This window comes from Canis lupus, chromosome 22, assembly GCF_048164855.1.
Source record: "Canis lupus baileyi chromosome 22, mCanLup2.hap1, whole genome shotgun sequence".
NCBI lineage: Eukaryota > Metazoa > Chordata > Mammalia > Carnivora > Canidae > Canis > Canis lupus.
In genome coordinates this window covers 32,053,643-32,080,356 of record NC_132859.1, presented here as the reverse complement: position 1 = coordinate 32,080,356, position 26,714 = coordinate 32,053,643, and the positions used below count along the sequence as shown (strand labels likewise).

The window sequence follows — 26,714 nt, the reverse complement described above, 5'->3', positions numbered from 1 at the left end:
AAGGTATTAAAGAACACCAAATTTAACACAGAGAATCTAGTATATATTTCTGCAGTTTGTATTTTTACAACTAAAAAAAAAAAAAAAACCAAAGTGAATTCAGTCACAAAAATACATGCAAGGATCCCTATCAAAATACCATGGACTTTCTTCAGAGAGTTAGAACAAATTATTTTAAGATTTCTGTGGAATCAGAAAAGACCCCGAATAGCCAGGGGAATTTTAAAAAAGAAAACCATATCTGGGGGCATCACAATGCCAGATTTCAGGTTGTACTACAAAGCTGTGGTCATCAAGACAGTGTGGTACTGGCACAAAAACAGACACATAGATCAATGGAACAGAATAGAGAATCCAGAAGTAGACCCTCAACTTTATGGTCAACTAATATTTGACAAAGGAGGAAAGACTATCCACTGCATAAAAGACAGTCTCTTCAATAAATGGTGCTGGGAAAATTGGACATCCACATGCAGAAGGATGAAGCTAGACCACTCTCTTGCACCATACACAAAGATAAACTCAAAATGGATGAAAGATCTAAATGTGAGACAAGATTCCATCAAAATCCTAGAGGAGAACACAGGCAACACCCTTTTTGAACTCAGCCACAGGAACTTCTTGCAAGATACATCCATGAAGGCAAAAGAAACAAAAGCAAAAATGAACTATTGGGACTTCATCAAGATAAGAAGCTTTTGCACAGCAAAGGATACAGTCAACAAAACTCAAAGACAACCTACAGAATGGGAGAAGATATTTGCAAATGACCTATCAGATAAAGGGCTAGTTTCCAAGATCTATAAAGAACTTATTAAACTCAACACCAAAGAAACAAACCATCCAATCATGAAATGGGCAAAAGACATGAACAGAAATCTCACAGAGAAAGACATAGACATGGCCAACATGCACCTGAGAAAATGCTCTGCATCACTGGCCATCAGGGAAATACAAATCAAAACCACAATGAGATACCACCTCACACCAGTGAGAATGGGGAAAATTAACAAGGCAGGAAACCACAGATGTTGGAGAGGATGCGGAGAAAAGGGAACCCTCTTGCACTGTTGGTGGGAATGTGAACTGGTGCAGCCACTCTGGAAAACTGTGTGGAGGTTCCTCAAAGAGTTAAAAATAGACCTGCCCTACGACCCAGCAATTGCACTGCTGGGGATTTACCCCAAAGATACAGATGCAATGAAACACCGGGACACCTGCACCCCGATGTTTCTAGCAGCAATGTCCACAATAGCCAAACTGTGGAAGGAGCCTCGGTGTCCATCGAAAGATGAATGGATAAAGAAGATATGGTTTATGTATACAATGGAATATTACTCAGCCATTAGAAATGACAAATACCCACCATTTGCTTCGACATGGATGGAACTGGAGGGTATTATGCTGAGTGAAGTAAGTCAGTCGGAGAAGGACAAACATTATATGGTCTCATTCATTTGGGGAATATAAGTAATAGTGAAAGGGAATATAAGGGAAGGGAGAAGAAATGTGTGGGAAATATCAGAAAGGGAGACAGAACATAAAGACTCCTAACTCTGGGAAACGAGCTAGGGGTGGTGGAAGGGGAGGAGGGCGGGGGGTGGGGGTGAATGGGTGACGGGCACTGAGGGGGGCACTTGACGGGATGAGCACTGGGTGTTATTCTGTATGTTGGTAAATTGAACACCAATAAAAAATAAATTAAAAAAATATTGTAATGATGGAAACAAAAAAATACATGCAAGGAAATAGAGAAGTGGATATATAAAAAATAAAACTAGTTGGAGCTGAAGACATAGTTCATATTTGGCTCAATTCCAATTGTCATTCCATTCCAGCTGTCATTTGCCTTTTTGTCCTTTGTCCAATTGTCTTTTGTTACATAACATTGTTGAATGAATAATATGAATAAGTGATATAAAGAGCTCCTATAAAAGAAATCAGAGAACATTACATTGTGTTCTCATTGAAGTTAAGCATGTGAGTGAATCAGCGGACTGGTTGGAATGGTGAACCACCAAGTTAGCAAATTTGACAACTTTTGGCAAATACGATTTATGTTGTGGGAATGAGGCAGAGATGTTTTCACATGTCTTGTATTTATTTGACCAAAAATTTCTTTGAGGGATGCACAATTATGATGTACACAGAATGGACAAAATGAAAACAAATGTTTGTGTGGTCAGGCTTGTCCTTCTGGCTAAACCAGTCCACAGACCGACACATCTGAGCCTCTCTCTGTTTCTATGGAGGCAGTGTGCCATAGCAGAAAGAGAATTTTAGAAAAGGGAGAAAGAAAGAAAAGAAAAAGAAAAGAAAAGAAAAGAGCTCAGGCTTTATGGTAGGAGAGGCAGGGATTTGAAGAATGGTTCCTTCACTCCAGCATACCGATGGACAAGTGTCTAACTTCTCGGAGTCTTTCCTCATCAGAGGAGACTGTGCCGTTTGCTGTATTTAAAAAGACAGCGCAGTGCCTGGTGCGTATCAGGTACTTGAACAGGTTAATGTACCTTCTTTTCTAGTTGCACTGTCATATTTATACCTGTTTGGCAACATCCTGGTATTTTTCTTTTGGCAAATTCTGATCTTAGAGGAGTGCTCAGAAACGAAGGGATTTATCTAGCCACATAGGTAACTTGCCAGATTTCACCTATATTTGACACCTCTACTTCTCTCAAGTCTACAACTTCCCATCATGAAGCTGGCTTTCCTGTGCCCTTACTTCCACTTTTCGTCTTGAGCCGTACAGTTTTAGCAGAACAGGATCCTTAAGTCGCATTTGTGATAAAAGAGACAGCAGCTTACACGAAAGTGGCTTTTTCTCTGCATGTTGAGTCTGCCTGACTGATAACAGATCAGAAACAGCAAGTGGCCTTTGAAATGGAAACACTGACTGTAGTGGGGAAAATGAAAGGATCTTACGTTTTTTGATCAAAGCATGATATCTTCTGCTTTGGAAAAGGGGGTTATTCTGCCGCCAAGGCCTCTGATACTGCGTTACCTACTTACCCTAAGGAAGAAGATTCAATTTCATAGCTATTACACTGCTACATAGTTTTAAAATATATTTATAGATAGACATTTCCTCAGTCATTTTGCTTCCTTTTCTGACTCCTGTCCTCCAGTCTGGCCTCCAGGCAAATGGTCCTGTGATTCTTAATTCAAACAGCATTTAAACAATTCTCTGGAACCTTAATCCTTAATGAACATACACTACTAAAAAGAAGATACACTTTATTTTTTTTAAGATGTATTTATTTATTTGAGAGAGAGAGAGGGGGAGAGAAAGAGAGAGAGAGAGAGAGGTGGTATCAGGAGAGAGGGGAACAACCATCAGATTCAGTGGGGGAGTAAACATAGGGTAGAAAACCCTCCTAGGGTCTGTGTCTGGGTGTGAGGAAGAGGAGAGGCTGGTTCTGGCAGTCTCATCGCGGGAACAGTGATATATAGAGGTAGGCATACTGTTTGATAGTGTCTTTGGCTCATCTGTAGGTATGGAAGAAGCCAGAAACATGCCAATTTGCCTGTATAATTACAAAAACCAAGTAAGCGGTTGGTGGGTTTTCTACCTTCCTTGGCTTTTTGACATTTAGTTAACATCCTCACTTTACACTTTTTTTTTTTTTTCTCACTTTACACTTGCACAGTATTCCCTCTCTCTTCTTGTCATATCATGGGTGAAAGAGCCTCCAGGCATTCTGGGACCTCTGTAGTTTAGGATCTGAAAAAACCAGAGAAAGACTAACCTATTAGGTTGGGCTGAGTTTGTAGGAACCACTTGCATGCAGAATCTACTGAGGAAGGTTGCCTGCACTTGAAAAATCAAAGGACAGGGTGTGGGAAAAAGACCTGCTTTAGCTAGGCATTTGACAAATACCTAGGGGTGAATTTGTAGATCAGGCCATGGACTGAGTCTTGGGGGGAACTAGTAACAGAGACAAAAAAGAAATGCCAGTGAGGTAGAATGAAATTGAAGAGAGAGAATGTCCTAGAGCCAAGGGAAGAAAGTGTTTGAGTGAGGAAAGCCTGACCAGCTGGATAAAAGGAAGGTAGATAGATCAATGTGGATCTTGACAAAAGCAGTGTTAGTAGAGCAATCAAGGCAGAAGCATGGCTACCAGTGAGTTGAAAAGAGAATAGAAGAATCAGACACAATGAGTATGGATAACTCTTCTAAGCAGTTTAATTGTAAAGAGCAGGAGAGAAATAGAGCAGTGGCTAGAAGCGTGAGTAAAGAGAAAGTTTTGAAAAAATGAGAGTGTTTTGGAATGCTAATGGGAAAAATCCAGGAGACAGAGAAAAACTGATAATGTGGATAGAGAGAAGAAATTGTGCTTGATTAGTGAGAGGAGATAGGATCTACTGTGCATGTGGTGGGATGAACCTTCCCTGGGAGCACCAGGAATTCCTGTCTGTCACAATGTGAGAGAATGTAGAACATGAAAGTGCAGATGCAAGAAGGCAAGCAGATGTGGTGGTGGTGGTGGTGGTGGTGGGGCGGCCTGTAGAAATTCTCTTCTGGGGCACATGAGTGGCTTAGTAGGTTAAGCATCTGCCTTTGGTTCTAAGTCATGATCCCTGGGTCCTGGGATCAAGCCCTGCATTGAATTCTTTGCTCAGTGGGGAGCCTGCTTCTCCCTCTTGCTCTCGCTTCCCCTGCTTATGTTTTCTTGCTTTCTCTCATTCTGTCAAGTAAACAAATAAAATCTTTAAAAAGGGGGGGATTCTCTTCTGACTGCTTCTGTTTTTCAATGAAATGGGAAGCAATGTTATTGAGAGTGAAGATGAGGGCAACAGTGCTGGGGCTTTGAAGAGTGATAATAAAGTGTGAAAGTTTCACAGGACGGTGGGAGAGAGAAGAGACAGGAGACATACAATATAATTTACGAGGAGCATTGAGAAACCAGGTATTTCTAGTGAGATTAGTTAGCATGAGTACAGAGAGCTGGATTTAAACAGTATTGCAGTTTTCCTCACCCCCTGCCACAAGCCCAAGGTGAGAGGGACCAGAGAGCTAAGGTGATGAGTTCAAGGGAGTGATTAAGATGATAGACCATGACTCTTGGACTGGTTAAGGAGTGACATTATGAGGTAGATGGTGTGCTGATGGGATCAAAGCACTGTTTGAACTGGACTAAAAGTGAGCTTTGGAAAGATAGACTAAAGGTGAGCAGAGTGGGATACATGGAGCTGAGATCACAGTGGGGAGAAGTTGTTGCTAATAACAAGATCTAGGATATGACCATGGAAGTGAGTGGTCAGTGTAAGGTGGGTGAAAAGAGCATTGGAGGAAAAGAGGTCAAGGAACCGAGAGATGAGGTTATTGAAAAGATCACACATATATGGCAGTCCTGAAGAACTAGAACAGTGGGCTGTGAAAAAAAAAAGCTACAATCTTCAAGGAGTGGGTAGGAGTAACTTGGAGGCGGTAGGTGACTATGACATGGAGAGGAAGTGAACGCTGTTGTGCGAGGAGACCCAAAGCTGGGAGTTTTCAAGAGGAAGGCGGGAGAATGGGCTGGAAGTGGCAATGAGGAGCATGACAGACACCTACTTCAATTTCCGGCTGGTGGTATGTGTGTCACCACCTAAGAATCCTACGGTTAGAGCCTTCAATTGCACAATAAGGTGAAGCAAATGTTGAGAAGGAGACTGGGGTTTCAGGGGATTTTGCTACGGATAAATCATGCATTCCAGAGGGTCTCACAGAGGTGTTGTCAGGAGTTGGGAGTGATGGAAAGTAGTGTCAGAAAATGGGGTTTGTCGGTCTATATGGGCACTAGAGTCTTCGGGATGAAAGAATAAAGGCATAATAAAATTAACATTGCTGGTTACAGTGAAAATTTTTTAACAACCTTAGATCCAATCGCCAACTGGTTTCATACTCATTCTGGCTCCTCCAAATGAGTAAGCAGCTGTTTACATCTTTTCTCTCTCCTAGGAAACTATAGATCTGGCCAAGCAAGGGGCTAGAGCCACAGCTCCACCAGATCAGGGTTGGCAATTGCTTTCAGGTGCTCTGCCCTTGAGGGCAGTGAACTTGATTGGGGGAGGAGAGGGATAACCAACCACCTTTTCTGGAGGTTTCAGCTGTTCTCCATGTGGCCTCATCCTCAAGAACAGACTTAGAACTGGGAAGTGCTTCCCAGGGTTTTGTCCGTGGGCATGTGGGCATCGGTAGCACCAACATACCTGCGGACTTGTTAGAAATGCAAATATTTGACCTTATCCCAGAAATACCAAATTAGGAAATCTGCTGGAGGAGGGGAGTCAGAGCAATGTGGTGTTAACAAAGCCTTCAGGTGATTTTGATGCACACTGAAGTTTGAGAACCACTGTCCTATAGGAAGGCCAGACTGTTCCTGGGTCGTCCTTTCTCTGGCCTTTTGGGGTATCATCTTGAGGTAATCACTCCTGTATCCCACTGACTCACTTGGCCCTGATCACCCCATTCCTATTCCCTGGCTCTGTTCCCTCCTCTGAAGGAAGCAGTGCTCTCACTCTCCACAGTAAAGCAAGAATACCCTTACCTGTCTCATGCCTTCATCAGTAGGGTCAGTTCAGTTCCCCTGGACCCTGTATATTCCTGGCAAGATTCCTCCCTCAAAATTCTCAGCCTCAAACTGTGTTACTGAGTCTGGTTAGTGAAACCGATTAGTGAGTCTTGTTAATGGCAGGTTACAGCCTGGTGGTCATTTGGATATCTGGTATTCACACTGGTCATACTGCTGAGCAGGACATATCCAGAGGAGCAGCTCTAGGCAATCTAAGGTTGGATCTAAGGTTGTTAATACTCCTCCACTCTCAGTTGGGATTAGTTCAGGTGGTTGGCAGAAAAGTGAGCAAGAGAAGAAAAAGAAAAGTCAGCAAGTTGCTGAGAAGGGTCAGAGCAGCTTGACCATCTTCACGTCTCAAGCCTACTGTCTTGCTAGGTCTCACCTACCCCTGCTCCTAACAATGGCTACCTTCACCGTTTTCCTGGTTCCTCTTCTCAACCTTATATTCCTTCTCCCCCCTCATAGCTTCAAACATTTGCTCTCTCTAGACTTGCCTCTCTTACCCCCTCCTCTACCTAGGCACACATTCAACCCTCCCACCCAAAACAACCAGGTTCCTTGTGAACCTCTCAAGCTAGTGCTTTCATTTGCATCTTCCTGTTTCCATCAAAATTGTCCCATGGGGGAAGGCTTACTTTTTCTTTTCTTTTTTTTCATGACAGCAAAGAATTTGACTATTTTCGTCTAAATCTATTTCAGGAGACAAGTCCAATTCCTCTAGCAGTGAGGGTGCCAAATGATGGCTTAGGATGGCTTTAGCTTTTTTGTTAATTTCCATCAGTCTCCTAAAGTTGCCCATTTAAAAATACAGTCAAGTACATAGTTTGCTATGTAATTAGGTTTGAAGACATTCTTTTTTAAAAAGATTTTTTATTTGAGAGAGAGAGAGAGCGCGCAAGAGAGCACAAAAAGGGGAGAGTAAGAAACAGACTCCCTTCTGAGCAGGGAGCTGGACTTGGGGCTCGATTGAATACTGGAATTCAATACTCTTTTTAACCCTGGGATCATGACCTGATCGGAAGGTAGACGCTTTCCTGACTGAGCCACCCAGGTGCCCTGAAGACATACTCTTTCGTCCCAACTAATAACTAGATTGCATCCCTAAGTTCTTTTAGAAATTTGGGAGCTGCTACTGACCTGTGTGTGGTTAGGGATGTCCCCTCAGGTCTATATGGAGGCTGAGACTTTCTAGTCTCTATATTTTGGGTGCTCACTGCACATCCCAGGGACTGAGGCTTAGCAGCACAATTAATGGGGCCACTGGAAACATCTGCTGATTTCTGCATCTCCTACAGCAAGGGTTTCCTAAGCTTTCCTAATAAGAATGACCTGGATGCTTATTAAAAAACAAACGGGTTTTATGCCTCTTCTATAATTTTGGTTCAGTAAGTCTGGGGGTGGGGCTCAGGAATTATACTTTTAACAAACATCCTAAGTGGGATTTTGAGAATATCTTATAGCATTTAGGAGAGTGTCTAGTAAAACAACTGTACTCAATAAATATTTGCTGAGTGGAATTTAACTTGCTTATTTCCTTTTTGTTATTTTGCTTTATGGTGACTTGTGCTTTTATATTTTCAGTGAACTCTATTTGTCTGTTTTAAAGATTTTATTTTTTTATTTGACAGAGAAAGCACACAAGCAGAGGGAGTGAGAGAGGGAGAAGCAGGCTTCCAGCTGAGTAGGGTGCCTGACTCCGGGCTTGATCCCCAGACTCTAGGATCATGACTTGAGCTGAAGGCAGATGCTTAACTGACTGAGCCACCCACGTGCCCCTGTTTTAAAGGGTCATACCACTATGACTCTTTTAAGCATGCTAGCCCTGAAAACTGTATCAACTTGAGCATTGAATACTGGAATTCAATACTCTTTTTAAGACGATTTTATTTATTCATGAGAGACACAGAGAGAGAGGCAGAGACCTAGGCAGAGGGAGAAGCAGGCTCCCCATGAGGAGCCTGGTACAGGACTTGATCCCAGGACCCCAGGATCATGCCCTGAGCCGAAGGCAGACACACTCAACCACTGAGCCACCCAGGTGCCCCTCAATACTCATTTTTAGTGATAGAATTCACCTGTTGGTTGCTATATGGGTTATACTCAAAGTCTTTACCAACATTTGTAAGAGCTCTTATTGCTTAACCTTCCTGGGGAAACTGTGTTTCATTGATGTAAATGGAATATTTCATCATTTGCTGATTATGAACTGTGTTTGCAATTTACCCTGGGAGCATGTGCTTTATTAAAATCATGATATTAGATTTAACTTCCTAAATCATTTTATGAAACTAATGTAACAGTAATACCAAAACCTAATAAAGTATTAAAACTCAAACACCATGGGCTAATTTCTCCTATAAACAAGATGTAGAATTTTTAAATAAAATAGTAGCAAATCAAATACAGCATTATATTAAAATAACAATATATCACTAGTCAATAATTTCCAGAAATTCAGAGATTACTTGATATGAGAAAGTATATCAATGGAATTAATCATATTAGTAGTTGGAAGAAGAAAAACAATCAGATGCTGAAAAGGACTTGATAAAACTCAACGTTCATTTTTTTTAAAGACTTTTTATCAAATTTGGGATAGAACGCTGTGTATATATTCACATCTCAGAATGCTTATTTTAAACTATTGGCTTGTATGATATTTAATGGCTACCACATGAGGCATTGCTGTCAAAGTCAGAGTAAAAAGAGGGATCCTGAGTGGCTCCATGGTTGATCGTCTGCCTTTGGCTCAGGGTGTGATCCCAGGGACCTGGGATTGAGTCTTGCATCAGGCCCCCTGCAGGGAGCCTGCTTCTCCCTTTGCCTGTATCTCTGCCTCTTTCTCTGTGTCTCTCATGAATGAGTAATTAAAAAAAAAAAAAAAAAGGATCCTCACTAACACTTCTTTTAACATTCTTCTAGAATATTTAGCCAATGCTGTTAGATTTGAAAAAGAAATAAGAAGCATAGGTCAGATTATTCTTTGACAATGATTTGATTACTAACCCCAAAGAATCAACCAACAATTTTTTAAAAATCAAGAGAATCATAAAAATATCAATAGTTTTCCCACAAATTGATAATAACCAGATAAAAAAATGTAATGACTCTAATTACAATATTAAAATCTATAAAATAGTTAATTAAAAATATAATAAGAGGGGCACCTAGGTGGCTTAGTTGGTTAAGTGTCTGCCTTCAGCTCAGGTCATGATCTCAGCAGGGGTCAGCAGAGTCTGCTTGTGCCTTTCCCTCTGCCCTCCCCCCTGCTCATGTTCTCTCTTTTTGTCTCTCAAATAAATAAAATTAAAAAAAAAAAAAAAGGAATGTGTAAAACTCATGTAAACTTTGTTAAAGGAAAAAATCAAGTTGGAATACGGGCAAGTATGAGTTTTGATCAAAAGACTCAGTATTGGACAGCCCGGGTGGCTCAGAGGTTTACCGTCTGCTTTTGGCCCGAGGCATGATCCTGGGGACCTGGGATGGAGTCCCACGTTGGGCTCCCTGCATGGAGCCTGCTTCTCCCTCTGCCTCTGTCTCTGCCTCTCTCTCTCTCTCTGTCTCTCATAAATAAATAAAAATATTTTAAAAAGGCTCAGGACTAGGATGTCAGCTCCAGATGAATTTACAATTTTGATATAATCTTCTTGAAATATTATTGGGCTCCAGAGGGGAATAGAACTAACAGATTCATTAAAAAGTTCATGTGGAAAAAATAAATAGACCCAAGTATTCAAGAAAATTTTGAGAAATAATGAGAGTGGATATGATTGTGAGTGTGTGTGTGTGAAGTTAAGTGTAGATATGAAAGTACATTTTGAGTTCTAATACTTAAAATAGCAAGTTGCTGGTGAAGCCTACATGACCAGATGACTGGAATAGAACAGAAAGATTAGGACAGTCTCAAATCAGGTGAATAATACAACATAATAGTGACATCTCAAATCTGTTGGGCAAAATGATTAGCAAATGGTGCTCTGTGAGATCTTGCTGGCTGGTGAAGAAAATCCCTTCCTTGTCTCTCCCCACCTCTGGCAACTAACACAGCTCCACTTTTATTTGTGATACACGCAATGGCTTCTCATATAAGAGTTTATTTGGGAAAAGCTTTCCACTATCTTAAATTGGAGTTCTAAAAACTGCAGAAATGGAAGATATTTGATCAAATGGCCAGTTATATGAAAAGGAATGAAGTTAAGATTTTATAATGCTATCATATACTCCAAATGGGTTATGAACTAAATGTAAAAAATGAACTCATTAAAGAACTTAAAGAAGAGAATGTAGGTAAGCATTTATATACTCTTTGGGGTGGAAAAAGCACCTGAGCACATAAAGTAAAAAATTATAAAAAGAAAATATTTATAGATTTAACTATCTAAAAAAGGAGAAAATCTGCATGTCAAAAAGCACCAGAAAGATAATTAAAAGTGATAAAGTGACTAAATGCATCTGTAATTATTTCAAAAGGCTTAATAATCTAGATGTTCTTATAATAAAAAAATTCGAACATTCCAGTATAAAAATAGATAAGCAGTTTGCAAGACAAAAAATTCATTATGGTCAGCAAGTATGAAGAAATATAATGACTAGTAGTTGGAAAAGTGAAAATAAAACAGATACCGTTTCTTCTCTTTATCAATCTGGCAATAATTAGAAGTAATAAGGCCACCGTTATCAGTGGCACTGGGACACAAACTCTTATTTGTGTTAAAGAGGAAGAGGACAAGTGTAAGTTGAAAGTAATTTGGCAACATGTAGCAAAAGGTTTAAATTTGTATATCCTTTAATGCAATGTTGTTATTTTCAAGAATATAATTAAGGAATTGATATAAGTAAAAGGAAATTTATTAAAATGTTGTGCACAGTAAGGAAACGATGGAAACTGTGTATCTAAAAATGGGAGATTAGTAAAATAGATTCTTAATAAATAAGAAATGAAATAAATTTATAATACTAATATATATTAGTAATATATTACTACAAATATAATACTAATAAGTATATTAGTACAATATATTTTGATAATGAAATACCCTGTGATCAATAAAAACAATGCTATAAAAGAATATTCAGGGGCACTTGGGTGGCTCAGGGGGTTAAGTGTCTACCTTTGGCTCAGGTCATGATCTCAGGGTCCTGGGATAAAGCCCCGTTTTGGGCCCTTGCTCAGCGGAGAGCCTGCTTCTCCCTCTCCCTCTACCCGCCACTCTGCCTACTTGTGCTGTCAAATAAATAAATAAAAATCTTTAAGAAAAAGAATATTCAATGACATAAATTTTTACAACTTATGTTCAAGAAAAAAAACAATTTGTAAAAGTATTAAGTATACTACAATTCCTAAATTAAAAAAATGCATATATATGCCTAGAAAAAAAGACTGGAATGTATACTCAGATGTTTATTTTGTCTAATTTTGAATATTAGGTTTTTGGGTGTTTCTTTTTCATTCCTCTTAGTATCTCTCTATGTTTTCCAAAATTTCAACCATAAACAAAGTATTTGTTTATTCATAGTTCTATTCATAAAAAAACAAGGAGTTTTGGAAATTACTTAGATTTGTCAAATTTTAGCTTTTAATTAATCCCATGGAGATTTTTTTTTAAAGTTTATTTTTATTTTTATTTTTTTTTAAATTTTTATTTATTTATGATAGTCACACAGAGAGAGAGAGGGGCAGAGACACAGGCAGAGGGAGAAACAGGCTCCATGCACCGGGAGCCTGATGTGGGATTCGATCCCGGGTCTCCAGGATCGCGCCCTGGGCCAAAGGCAGGCGCCAAACCGCTGCGCCACCCAGGGATCCCCCCATGGAGATTTTGGATTGAAATTCAGTCTCCAGGCTTCTTTACTTCACCATGCCCTATTTTTACCATCTACATTTTCTTCATAAAGGGTCAATGGTATTTTAATTTGCTGAGACAAATTGGAGCAAATCATTTACGTCTGTGTTTATAATTTTGCATTGTTGTGTGCTTTTCGGGGGAGAAAAGGTTTATATCGTCTTTATTAGCTCCATGATTATTTTGTGTAGTAATTCTGCTATGAGAGCAGAAAACTTGGAAATATAATTAAGAAATTCTCAAGCACAGCAGGAGATTTTGCTGGAAAAGAAAATGTTGAATATGAAACTCAACGATCATGAGAAACTAGGACTTGTAAGTGGCTTGCAAACCCTGACACAGGAGGAAAGGAAGAAAGCATCACATCACTTCAAATCTGTGGTGATTTTAGTAAAAGATATTTTTCTTATTACTTGATGTAGCCATTGCCTTGCTTATTTCCATATTATTTTTACCTTGGAGAATTGCATTTTTCTCAACTTATTTTGCAAGGTCTACCTGTTGCTCTATCTCCAGGTATCTACAAGGCATGATTAAATAATCCTTTGCAGTTGCATAGGGACTAGAGTTAGGGCTCAGGCCTCAGCACTGGCTGTGCACAATTGAGAGGTTGTGGAGCTTATGCATACCCAGAAAATTATTAGGATTTAATCTTTTTTTTTTTTTTTTTAAGATTTATTTATATATTCATGAGAGACACATAGAGGCAGAGACACAGGCAGATGGAGAAGCAGGCTCCATGCTGGGGAACCCGATCTGGATACCAGGATCACGCCCTTAGCTGAAGGCAGACGCTCAACTGCCGAGCCACTCAGGTGTCCCTATTAGAACTTAATCTTGCCCTAAATCCCAGCCATTGACAAAGCATTTTTGTTGATATGTGAACCTTGTTCTCCATGCTCCCTGTGGTTAGCTGGAATATTTTCCCAAGGCAAATGGACCACAGAGGTCCATGTTATTGTCACTCTTTGACTTCCCAAGTCACTGAGAAGTGATATTGCCTGTAGGCTCCTTGTGAATCCATGCCAGCCACGTCAAAATCATTCTATTCTTATGAGATGTAGTATAGACCTGCTGATCATCAGTATTAGCGCTCACCCCTAGCTGAGACAATTCCTGTCTTGTTCCCTCTGACTCAGGGAGCATTGCTTTCCCCACCAACCTATGTCTAGAGCTGATTCTGCCTGAGTCATAACCCCCTTTTCTCCCCTGGGATATGAAACAACTGGTAAAGTTTAGAGAGAACTTCTTCTTTAAAATAAATTATGTGATATTTTACTATGTGTAATAGAGGTTAAATAAATCTAAGTTGCCTTTACTTATTTGGAACTGGGGTCAGATTGACCTTATAATCTTTGGAACAAGTTCAAGTGTCACTATTTTAGCTCCTTTGGAGAACATTAGGGGAAATAGGTCATTTATGGACAATTCTATGTCATAAAACAAAAAATATGATAGTTAGATAACTGTTTTAGATTAAGTCTGCACATTTCAATGAACAAATAAATAATGTCAGAGATGTATTTATTACACAAATCTATCCTCATATTTTATTTAGTTAGAGTCATTTATAACCCTAAGAAAAAAAATTGCTAGCTTGAAACATTCATAAAAGAGCAAACAAATACCCTTGGGCAGAGAGTCTACCCACATAAATTGATTTCTAAATAAAGATTCAATTTAGATTTAAAAGTCTTGTATGTACCCAGAGGTATCTATTACATCTGTAATTTCCTTGTGGGGTTCTAGTGCCTGATTGTGCTGTCATCAACTTCTTATTAGTTGTTTTCACATGGAAGAAGGAAAGCTTCCAATTAGCACAATTTTTTAATGAACATGTGTTGGGAATCATTGCCAACATATATCACCTCTCTTACACTGATCTAGTCTTCTCTTTATCAACCTCTCTGCTTCTACTATTTGGATCACCTACTTAGCTTTGGGTTATGATACTCCTGAGATAAAATTTTAAAACTGGAAAATCTTTTTTTCTTATTTATTGGGAAATATTGTGGTAACTTCAGATATTGGTTATGTTAAAATTTAACAATATGCAGGTATTATCAAACATTTTCAGTTTCATAGTTAACCCTGCATACCACTGAAAGAGCAAGTGATGTTGGGAGTGTGCTCAGAAAAAGTGTCCGGCAAGAGCACTGCAAGTTTTAGCGTCTCTTCTCTTGGCTTGTCCTCTTGCAGAGAGCCACTGAGATTGCAATGCACAGCATTGGCCTTTGTGTAGCAGAAGTGCACTCATATGGGGCATATTTTTCTTCCTCACCCCTCTAAATTAATCAGGAATAGCAATGATATCCTCATGGAATATCCATGCCATCTTTCCCCTTTTGATATCAGCCCTGGAATAGGCAATATGTTTTTCTTACTTATAATTGTGCATTTCCAATTTATTAACATAACCCAGAAGTGCAGCTGTCCCTTTGTTTGCTTGGCTGAGTCTGAGTCCCACACAATTTTTTGACTCAATATGGCCTCTTTGCTGACTTCCATGAGAAACTGAATCACACCAAGCATATCCTGGGTTTTGTAATTTGTGGAAGATGGGCAGGATTTCTGGCAGAAGTTATATTACAGGGCATTTCATTTGGGAAATTGTCATCACACTTTCTTCTCCTGAGTCTTTCTCTGACTGCCTCATTGCCCACCAGGGGTCCCTTTTTGCCCTTTACCCATCTCAGCTACTCCCTTTGCCATACCTCATTCTATTCACATATTTGTCACTCAGTAGATAGTGACAATGAACTTGAAGTCTGGGGTGTTTTCTTTGGATTTGTCTGTCTATGCCTGGAAAAGTAACTAGTACATTGTGGTTAGCTCTCAATAAATATTTGCAGAATAAATAAATGAACAAAAGGAACCATTAATTATGAAGATTTATTCTTTTTCCTTTGCAAGGGAGTAGGAATTTTATTCTTAGGCTTTATTTCCTTGTTTATACCTATTATTACCAGTGTTTATGCTAATGAGGTGAAATGGAAAAGTGAAGCAGTTAAGAAATTTAAACAGCAAATCTATCACTTAATTTTGAGGATGAGAATTCATTCATTCATTCATCCATCTGGTCAGTCAATAATTTTTGATAGCTACTATGTGCTGACAAAAACTCTATCCTTGACTAAGGACTAGGCCTCAATCTTGGTCCCCATTTCTGTCTTTGGTGTACACAGCCCAAACTTAGCCGAGAATCCTGCTAAGTCAACACTTATTCCCTTGATACCTGATCACCCTGGCCTGCCCACAGCAAGGATCCTGTTAGGTCAGTTTAGCAAGAATCCACCCCCCCCCCCCCCCCATCCTTGACATCTCCTCTTAGTAATTTTTCTACCTTCTTCACCTTTAACAGGCTCTTTGGCCATAAATCCCCAGCTGCCTTTGCTATATTCAGAGTTAAGCTCCATCTATCTTCCCTATTGTATTACTCCTATTGTAATAGTCTTTTTAAAAAAAATTATTACATGGGAGACACCCCATATAGAACTTGAACTCTTAACCCTGAGATCAAGAGTCACATGCTCTACTGACTGCACCAGACAGGTGCCCCATAATGGTCTTGAATAAAAGGCTTCCTTACCATTTTAACAAGTGTCAAATTAGTTTTTTCTTTACAGTGTCAGGCATAAAACAGGTAAGTTACTAGCTATCATGGAGTTCAACTTTTACTTGGTATAGAGAGAAAAGAAGCCAAAAAACTTCACAATTCCACCAAGAAGAACACAAAGACAAACGTGAAAAAATAAATATGTTAAGACTCCCTCTTAGGTATAGAGAGGACTTCTTTAGATTGGATGACCAGAGAGGGCCATCCCAGGAAGAAGACTGCGAAAATGGGAGCTGAAAGGCCAAGCATCACTCCGAGATGTGATGTGGGGAAGGACAGTGCAGGTGGAGAGCAAGGCGAAACCTGGAGGAGAGAATTGTAGGAACATGCTGGGACATAGTAGAGGGGAGGAGTCTGGCACAAGGGTGAGGCCAAGAAGTGAACCAAAGCCAGGTAGTGATGGGTGTTGTAAGCATGTTGCTTCGGTTTTTCACATTTCATTGCTGTTGTTGGCAGATCTAAGAAGTTGTCAAACAACTTCCTCTTTTTAAACTCTGACTGAAGCTTCCCCTCTCCCTGGATTTGTTATTTTGCATAAGATGACTGAAAAGTAAGGACTGGCTGTTGCTCAGGGATATTACCATTTTATGTTTCCTTTAATGCTCTAAGGTAAAGGAAAAAAGTTCCTAGATAATAGCTGGTATGCAGTTTGTACTTGGTTGCTTTTAATTATTTCTTATACCATTGGCTCCTCTCTGGGACTCTTTCCCTCCTGGAGGGTTTTTCATCATATAAAAGATAGGTCTGCTTAATTGTTTTCTTTTTGCTTGGGTAGTCTTTACTGATATGAGAAAATGTTGAATGTTTTAAGTCATCTCAAATTTACCAACCTGGTTCTATTAAAAAATTTAGTTTATAAGTCCCTTTTCTCCTATTATTAAGTATTCCTAATTATGGTTCCAAAAGATTATTTTTTCACTGTGTTCTTTTTCAAAGAGTCTACATATTTCAGTTTGTGACACTATCATCATTTGACACTTAATACTACTTCAAAAAAACTTTCAGAATCTTTGTGCTAGGCATTTTATTTGAAGAGCTATACTGTAATTTTCTATCATACTATGTTTTTGCAAAACATTGTGATTCTGATAGTTATATTCTATCTGGATCATAGGATAGCTATGTTTTTATTTAACTTTGTAAGAAACTGCCAAACATCTTTCCAAAGTAGGACCATATATTCCTTCCATCAGCAATGCCTGAATGTTCTAGTAACTTCACACGTTTTTTCAAGGACTGGTTATAAAGCTGCCTGGGCATCCTGCTTTAGGTAAAGCTCTTTCTACATTGTGTCAATATGTTGAACCCCTAAGACTTTACACGGTCCTAAGTTCTTTTATGAAAAAAAAAAAAAGATAATTCTTTGTTTCTACTCTTTAAAATAATATAGTCAGAGAAAGTAAGAATGAACTTCTATCTAATTTTGCATGAAGTGCTAGAAGAGAGGCAGGAGAAATATTATTTCTCTGTGCCTCAGCAATGACCCCTTCCAGATAGAAGGGGAGAATCAAATTCATGTTTGGTTTACTGTGGGTTTTTTTTTTTTTTTTCCTCTGGCATTCTGTCATGCATAAGAATGAGGTTAGAAGAAGGTTAGAAGTAATTATATTGAGAACTACAATAAATGCCAAGCTTTAGTCATCATTGTATTTAGGGCTGGAAATACTCTGGGAGGTTGATTTAAATCACCTGCTTTTACAGATGCTGAAACTAAAACTCAGAGAAGAAAGTAGCTTGTCAAGGTCATTCTTCTGGTTAGCTAACCCAGCCAAAGTGAGAACTTAAAACCTGACATGTCCGTTTAGTGCTAGTTTTGCTTTGCTTAAGAATACCCATATCACTTCCTTGAATAAGGCTGGCTGTTTTCTGTGTATTTCTTTGTGAAAAATGTGTTTTTGTTCAGAATTACAGGTGGAGAAATATACACTGGTTAAATATATTCTTTAAAATTGTTGTGAAATAAAAAGGCACTTGTAAAGCAGTTTCATGAAGTAATTGAGTCTGAAATATTTTGAGTTCTTTCTATCTTCAAACTATATGATGTTATTATGCAGTTGCCATGGGAAAGCATGTTAGCTGCCAAAAACCTAAAACAGATCTTGGAGGTTAAGCAGGTGAGTTTAAGGCACAGAATACAATTCTTGTAGAAGAAAATATAGTACTCATTTGAAACACTACCTCTGTGCTAAGAAACTTCTAGTTATGTTCTTTCTGTGTGGCTGGGAGATTTAAACACCCTTATTAGTTTATTCAGATGAAAGAATGGCAGCAGCTTTTGTTGGAGCCTGAAAAGTGATTCTTCCAGGAAGACTTCAAAAGCAGTCCTTCAGGCTAGAACTTCTCATACACTGTTTACTTTCATATCAAGAAAGCCATTTGTGGTCTCCAAATAAACAAGTGCCATTTGATTTTATCATACTGTTGACAGTGTGGCTCGAATGTACCGTAACTACAGAATCAGGCAGTGGATTTTGAGTGTTTTTTTTTTTCCCCCAAGAGCTCTTGGGCTTTGAAATAAAACCAATAAATCCCTTGATGCTCCAAATAGTTTTCAAATCTTATTTAGAGTATTTCTAGAAGTCAAACCATGAACCATTGTCCTATGTAGATGAAGTCTTATATAATCTTATTTATATTCAATTTTCTGTTCAACTTTGATTCCATTCAACTATCTATCTGGATCTTGGGCCCTTTCTAAGCCTTTATTGAGAGAAACTAGTTTTTCTCTATAGGAAAATCCTACAGTTGCATCAGGGCAGAGTGCGTTTGCTCTAGAGGAATGATGCATTAGCCTTCCTAATGGTGTGTATATTCTTTTCTGAGGCCAAAAAATAGGAATTTGGCCTATTTTATTTTATTTTATTTATTTTATTTTATTTATTTTTATTTTTATTTTTTGTTAAGATTTTAATTTATTCATTTGTGAGAGACACACACACAGAGAGAGAGAGAGAGAGAAAGGCAGAGACACAGGCAGAGGGAGAAGCAGTCTCCATCAGGGAGCCTGACATGGGACTCGATCCTGGTTCTCCAGGATCATGCTCTGGGCTGAAGGTGATGCTAAACTGCTGAGCCACCCGGGCTGCCCAAAATAGGAATTTTATACATGCTTAATGGATAAATAAGTTAAATTGAATTTTATCTTGCATGAATACATATGAAAACACACATTAATAAATAAGTGTTAAGACTATCATAAATCTGGATCATGTTTTCCCCAAGTCAATCTAGATCAGGGGTGAATAAACTTTTCTCTAAAGGACTCTCTGGCTCTGGCCATACAGTCTCTGCCATAAGCACTCATCTCTGATGTTGTTGTACAATAGCAGCCATAGACAAGATGTAAACAATTGGATGTGGCTGAGTTCCAATGAAACTTTATTTACAAAAACAGGCAAGAGACCCATAGGCTGTCATTTGCTAACCCACGACCTAGCTGTACAACATTGTGCATATGAAAGCAGATGAGCGATGAAGGATGCAAGCATCAAAAGTCCCTTTGGCTTTTATTTCAGTATTTTTCTGCCTTTGTTCATGGAGTCAAGGTATTTCCACTTCATAATCTCACTCAGAGACAGTGTTGTAAAAGGCTTTTCCATTTTTGTTAAGGAAAGCTTGGACATTTAGAGGTAATCTGCTTTTGTCTGTGCTATGTTCTTTAGAACTTAGCATACCACCTAGGATTAATAAATGCTAAATAATAATCATTTTTCATCTCACTGCCATACCCTTTATGGTGTCTCCTTGGGCACCCCCAGAGGTGTTAACCTGTAGCTTTTACAATGTTCTATTACACATTGTCAGCAACACCTTGCTGATTAAATCACACTCAAGAGAGAGACTTAACTGCAAGGCTGTAAGTATTCCTGACAGGTTGTTCTTGCACAGGTTTGGTTTCTCTTGTATAAAGATTAAAAATCTTGTCACAGCCGGTAAAAAATGAAGTGCACAGGAAACCACCGGGCATCCACAACTCACACAAGGCACTTCCCTAAAACTCAGAACTCAGATGAGGGGGCTAGAGTATATGAAGTAAGATGACTGGGAAGTGATGATCAAGTGTTTCATAGCACTGAGTGGTGGGCGATGGCAAATCCTTTTGTGGGTGTTTGTGCCAGGGACAGTGTCTTCCAATAGAAGTGAAGCTTTCTTTCATGATTAATCAAAGAATTTCATGTTTATAACTTCATCTAGACCGATCCAAACTAGTAGTCCTATTTTTTGTGTGTGGTTGCTCAGAGATGAGATTTTTCACCATGAATCTAATTTTTCTTTTCCTCTCTCCTCAGTGCAATGGTTATAAAATTGTCATTTTGCTCTTCTTTTAGATTCTTTGCATAAGCTGGACTTGTGCCCAAAGCAGCAGGAGATGCTGTCCTATAAAGCCAGAACATTTTATAAGTACTGGCAGTGAGGGTTTATTACTTCATTTCCCAAACAGCACAGAGAGCCACTGCGGAGGTCTCGGGAGAAGAGCTGCGGGAATCTGGAAGTGTTGACTGTCCTGGTGCTGAGTCAGTCCCAGGCTGTGTTGCCTTCGTGGCTTCGGCTTCGTGCCTTGGGTGGTGATGAGCAGAGTAGGCAGTGGGGATTTTGGTGCTGCCAGTAGTGTTGAAGTAACTAGTTAGGCGATACAGCTGTCAATCAGGAAAGGCTGGAGGCTGGGACCAGTCATGAAGATGATGATTTGAATTCAGATAGATGATTTTGACAGTCTTTTTTTTTTTTTTTTTAGATTTTATTTATTTATTTGGGGTGGAGTAGGAGAGAGAGCACGAGCAGGGTGAGGAAAGGAGGAGGGGGAGGGAGAAGCAGACTCTCCGCTGAACAGGGACTTGATCCCTGAACACTGGGATCAGGACTTGAGCCTAATGCAGACGCCTAATGGACTGAACCACCCAGCTGCCCCTGATTTTGACAGTTTTAATAAACAATCAGTGTGGCTGGTAAAGTTTTTTAATTTCAAGATATCAAACAGTATACCAATACTAGAAAAAATCTATATGGGTTTGTGCTTTTGTCACACAGAATCAGCCATTATTAAGAGTTTGTCATATTTGTTTCAAGTCCTTTTATAAATGAAAGGAGATAATACTAAAGATCAAAGTTGAAGTATTCTGTTTCTCATCCCTTGTTCCTTTTTCCCTTGCTCACCTATAAGGTCATCACTATAATTTGTGGGTGCATTTGTCAGGTCCTGGTGAGAAACAGACATCACATTCAAGATGAATAATCTGTCATATGTTTGATGATGAAACCATCTACGCAGGTCTAGGCAGAATAATGTAGGGAAATCAAAATGGATATCAGGGTGCCAAAACCTGTAGGTCTAAAGAATGGGGAGAAGGGGGGGACATTTATTCGATTCTGGAGGAGAGAATTGTGTTTCCACATTCCAATTCCACCCAATCTTGATAGGTGTTTTGCCCTTTGGTTGAGGGACAAGACCTGCCTAAGGCAGCCCTGTAGAGATGGAGGGGCAAATGAACACCCTAATCTCATTTTCCTTCTGCCCTCTGATTGCTAGCCAGTGCCCTTATTAGTCACAGCCATCCAGGAGCAAGAAGCCCCAATGGGGTCCATACAGATCAGTCTCTCATGGCAAGGAAAGAATTGGAATATGGACCCAGAAGGGCAAATATAAGACATCTAGCTCAGTATGTATCCTGAAACTATTATTTATACTTGTCCCTGTACATAACAATATAATGAATAGTATATAGTAAGGGTCAGCAAACTTTTTCTGTAAAAGATCAGATAGGAAACATTTTAGGTTTGTGGGCCTCATACAGCCTCTGTCATATATTCTTCTCAATTTTTACAAGGCTTTAAAAATATAAAAATTATTCTCAGCTTATGGGTTATACAAAGACAGGTTACGAGCTTGATTTAGTCTGTGGGCTGCAGTTTGCTGACCCTTACTGTATACTAACAATTTTGTGTGTTTAAAAAATTTTGGCATCATTTATCTTACACTCTAATTCTTTCCTGACACTGTACAACAAATTATTATGGATTTAATGACCTACAAGAACACTCACTTATTATCACACAGTTCTGTAGATCAAAAATCCATGTGGGCTCACAAAGGATTACTGAGATAAGAGCGATCAATATCTTGGTTACCATGTTACAAGGCTTTGTCTTTAATGATAGAAATCTAGTAGAGATATTTTTGTCCATGGGACTTCCCAATGGTCTTCAGGTTATATTCAGTGGGCAACTATTTATTGAACCCAGCCATATGGCTGTATTTAGCCATTGTCATGAATGAGTGTGTTGTATGGATGTGAGGAAGAAGATCTCCTATTCAAATGGTACCACTAACTGACTTGGAACCAGTGTAATATGATCCTTGTCCTGGGTAGCTTATAGCTAGTGATGGAAAAAGCATTTTGTTGTTCTTTGACTATGACTGAAGCAGACAATAACAGAGAAGCAGGAAATGGGATGTCTTCTCTTTGGTGAGGATGACAGGGTGCCTACCAATCAGTGAGGATACACTGTCTGAAACTGGATTAAACGGAGATTATTTTATTTTTAAAGATTTTATTTACTTATTCATGAGAGACACACACAGAGAGAGGCAGAGACGCAGGCAGAGGGAGAAGCAGACTCCTTGTGGGGAGCCCGATGTGGGACTCGATCCCAGGACCCTGGGATCACGCCCTGGGCTGAAGGCAGACGTTCAACCTCTGAGCCACCCAGGCATCCCAGAGAAGGCATTTTAATCTCATATAGCAAGAAGTTCAGAGGTAGGGTGGCTGCAGGATAGGGTAATTCGGCAGTTTGACTATGTTCTGTAGGAACCAAGAACTTTTATCCCTTCACTCTGCCACCCTCGGCATAGATTTTTCCTTAGGTTCCAGTAACATGCCTGGAGTAGTTCCAGGTATCAGGTTCAGGCAGAAAAGCTTTAGACGTAAGGGACCAACTGCCTCTCTTAGAAGGGAAGAAACTTTCTCCAGAACACCCCTTTCCCAGGGGCATTCTTTTCATATCTTTCTGGTCAGAGCTGGGTTGTGGGCCAACTTCTGAGCCAACCCCTGCCAAAGGGAGTGATATCACCATTAGACCAAGAAGGTTTATTTCTGGAACTGGGGTCAGTTTCCTCGAGGCACAGGGTTGCTGGGTGTGTATCTGAACAAAATCAGAGCCTTGTTAGGAAAAACAGGATGGAGAGAAGCAAGACTTGAGGCCAATAATAGTTTCCACTGTATTCTGACAGTCCATGTCCTTTCAAATACGTTAAAAGGTATTCATAGCTGCATTAAATAGAATTTCTCTATAACTATGTAAAAATAGAAGTGCAGTCATATTGGTAATACAAACTCATGTTTTGAAGACATTGTGTTAACCAGTTTTTCACTTTGATTTTACAGGTTGCTTTCATATTTTGGAATAAATAAATCTTCTGTCAGGTTTCAAACATTTCAAAATCCCTTGTGAAGCTGGTAGACCCTGGGCTGCTTGAAAATGGGGCTATTTTCTAGCTGGAGGTAGGATAATGAAGATGGGATTTTGTTTTTGTTTTTTTTTCTTAAGATTTTATTTATTTATTCATAAGAGACACACAGAAAGAGAGAGGGAGAGAGAGGGATAGGCACAGAGACACAGGCAGAGGGAGAAGCAGGCTCCACGCAGAGAGCCCGACATGGGTCTCGATCCTGGGTCTCCAGGATCACGCCCTGGGCTGAAGACTACACTAAACCACTGAGCCACCTGGGCTGCCAGGGATTTTGTCATTTATAGTTGAAATATAAATGGTCATCTAACCATGGTGTGATTTCAATTATACAGAGAAGGGCTGTTTTCTTATCCAGGGGACCAAGTCTTTTACTGCACAATTAATGATAAAGCTCAAAATACAAAAAATCCTTCAGGTAGTACTTCAAGCTTCACTGGAGCCATATTGGCAGCTTTTTAAAGTGAAAAGATGAGAATAAGAGCTATAGACACCAAAGAAGGAAGCAAGGGAGCCTAGGTAGGACACCCAAAACCAAATTCTTTTGGGCACCTATACTGTACTCACTAATCTCTTAGATATTTAGTAAGCACTGCTATGTAGCAATACCTGAAGGATACGACGAGAGACTTAAAAAGTATGTAATCCAAGTTCTTTTGTCTTAGGAGGCTGCCATCATGAAGAGTAGGATGAAGGTTGAGGATGAATTTACAGTCATGAATTTAAAATATCAGGGTAGGGCAGCCCCGGTGGCTCAGCGGTTTAGCGCTGCCTACAGCTCAGGGCGTGATCCTGGAGACCTGGGATCAAGTCCCACATCAGGCTCCCTGCATGGGGCCTGCTTCTCCCTCTGCCTGTGTCTCTGCCTCTCTTTTTCTCTCCTCTCTGTGTTTTCTCATGAATAAATAAAGTTAGCATACAATATTAAAAAAATAAAATAAAATAAAATATCAGGGTATGATCTGGACTATTTAATGTCCTAATTAGATTAAATTAAAACTTTTTAATACAGGCCTGTATTCAGCAAATAGGTCTTGTTTTCCGCTCTTAGGATTTATCATGTTGTATAATTGTTACCTTTAGACACACCTCTCTCTTCCTGACTAATCTATAAACTCTCCGAGGTCAGGGATTATGCCTTTTTTTTTTTTTTTGATTATGCCTTTCTTATCTTTTATGTCCACCGTGCCTAAAATGGTGCCACGCGCAGAGATGTCATTAAACCTATGTTAAGCGCATATAAACTAATAGAGTATCTGGCTCTAACAAGCAAACAAACCAACCCAAGCAATGCAACAAAAAAAGAAACCTAACGCTTTTTATTGCCTCTCTGACAGATTCTTTGGGAAGCTGAACTGACAATAAAGACACTTGGCTTTCTTTTTAACTCTCTAGCCATTATAGTTTGAACCCTTTGGTTTTTCTTTTCAGAGCAGAGCTTTTGAGATCCATAAGGCGAGATCTGTTGTGAGTACACAGGATGGCCACATGTCACAAAGCCAAAGTGGAAGAACATCTCCTCACCCCAAGCTGTGAATGCTCCAGGTGGTTCCTCCCTGTTCTTTCCTCTGGGCTTTGTATGCAAAAATTGTTACAGCAGTTTGCTTCATGCTGAGCTAGAATCAATTTAAAGCAGATTTTACATATTTATTTAAAAATGGCCTGTAATGTATTTTAGAGTCAGTATTGATTCCACTTGTCTTTGTGATTACATCTCTGACTGGTGTTTTTGTTATGTTGCAATTGCACAGTAAAGTAATAGGCTTTGAGATTCTATCAGTGCTTACTCTTTTCATGTTGCAATTGCTTGATAATAATTCGATTGTATCTCTGCCTGATGTTTTAATACTCCTGTCTTTCAGATTGCTCTTACTGGGGAGATATTTACTCCAGAGAGTTGCTACACCCTAATAAAAATAAACAAAGCAGGAAAACATGTAGTTGCATATACTTCTTTGTGTGACACTTGTCTGGGCTGACACTGGCTCAGGCTGACTTTCACAGATACCATATGTTCCAGTTATCTATTGCTGCATAACAAACCACCCCCAAATTTAATGGCATAAAACAACAACTATTTCATTACACTCGTGGATTTTACAGGTCAGGGATTTAAACAGGGAAGAATGAAGTTTGCATGTCTCTACTCTGTGAGGTCTGGGGCTTCTGCTAGAAATATTCAAACATCCGGAAGTCACATTATTAGCTGGGGACTGGACTATCTGGATGCTTCTTCAATCACAGGTCTGATTAATGGGCTAGGGTGAGTTGAAAATTGGGCTCTGCTGAGTCTGCCTCCTGGAATGCCTGCCATGTGGTGTGGGCTTCCTCAGAGCATGGCAGCCTTAGTGTTGCTGTGCTTCTTACATTCTGGGCTCCATGAGTGAGTGTTCCAGTCAACAAGATGAAAGCTGCATGACTTTTTCTAAGCTAGCTCAGAAGTCATGCATTTTTACTTCTATGACATTATCTTGGCTACAAGTGAGCGACTAAGATTGGTTCACATTCAACCAGAGAGTAACTAGACCCCATTTCTTGATGAGAAGGCTAACAAAAAACTTGTCATTGTCTTTAAAATCTTTACAATAAGTGCTTTACCTTTTTTGTCAAGTCTGGTTTTCATCTTTTTAAAAAATCAAAAAAATTTTATTTATTTGAGAGAAAGCACCTGAATGTATGCATGAGAGAGAGAGAGAGAGAGAGAGAGAGCCAGCGAGCATGGAGGGGGAAGGACAGAGGATGAGGGAGAAGCAGGCTGGGGATTAAGACCTGAGCCAAAGGCAGACACTTAATCAACTGAACCACCTAGGTGCCTCCCCTGTCCCTCTGCTTTTTAAAAAAGATTTATCCACTCATTTGGTGGGGGAGGGGCAGAGAGAGGGAGACAAGCTGACTCCCTGCTGAGCAGGGAGCTTATTGTGGGCAGGATCCCAGGACCCCGAGACCATGACCCAAGTAGAAACCAAGAGTTGGATGCTTAACCAACTGAGCCACCCAAGCACCCCCTCCTCCCAACTTTTTGAATAAAAAAAAAGGTTCATCTGTTAAGGGGCAAGTTTATTAAGTACTTATTAAAACATGCTGAGGCATGATAAGTAGTATGGAAAAAGAAAAAACTTACAATGAAGCTTGCAATTTAATCAGAAAGGTGGTATGAAAATATATATAAACCTGAGTAACATATTTACAGAGTAAAGTATCAAGGAGTACAAGTCAATATGTCCTAGAACTTT

At 39.5% G+C, this 26,714-nt stretch overlaps 1 protein-coding gene and 1 long non-coding RNA gene across 5 annotated transcripts in view; one reads left to right on the top strand and one right to left on the bottom strand.

The window, feature by feature from the left end:
- LOC140614114 (uncharacterized) overlaps positions 1 to 25,411 on the top strand; it is a 79,123-nt gene extending 53,712 nt beyond the window's left edge. The window contains exons 3-4 of one of the 2 annotated variants that reach the window (XR_012015011.1): positions 24,913 to 25,026; positions 25,344 to 25,411. This is a non-coding gene — a long non-coding RNA (uncharacterized lncRNA). Of the gene's footprint in view, positions 1 to 24,912; positions 25,258 to 25,343 lie in introns of those variants that run through there. The other variant, XR_012015009.1, reaches the window with a different exon arrangement.
- Positions 1 to 26,714, bottom strand: part of UBE2E2 (ubiquitin conjugating enzyme E2 E2) — a 471,670-nt gene that overhangs the window by 423,096 nt on the left and 21,860 nt on the right. The gene's annotated exons all lie outside the window — the stretch shown is intronic.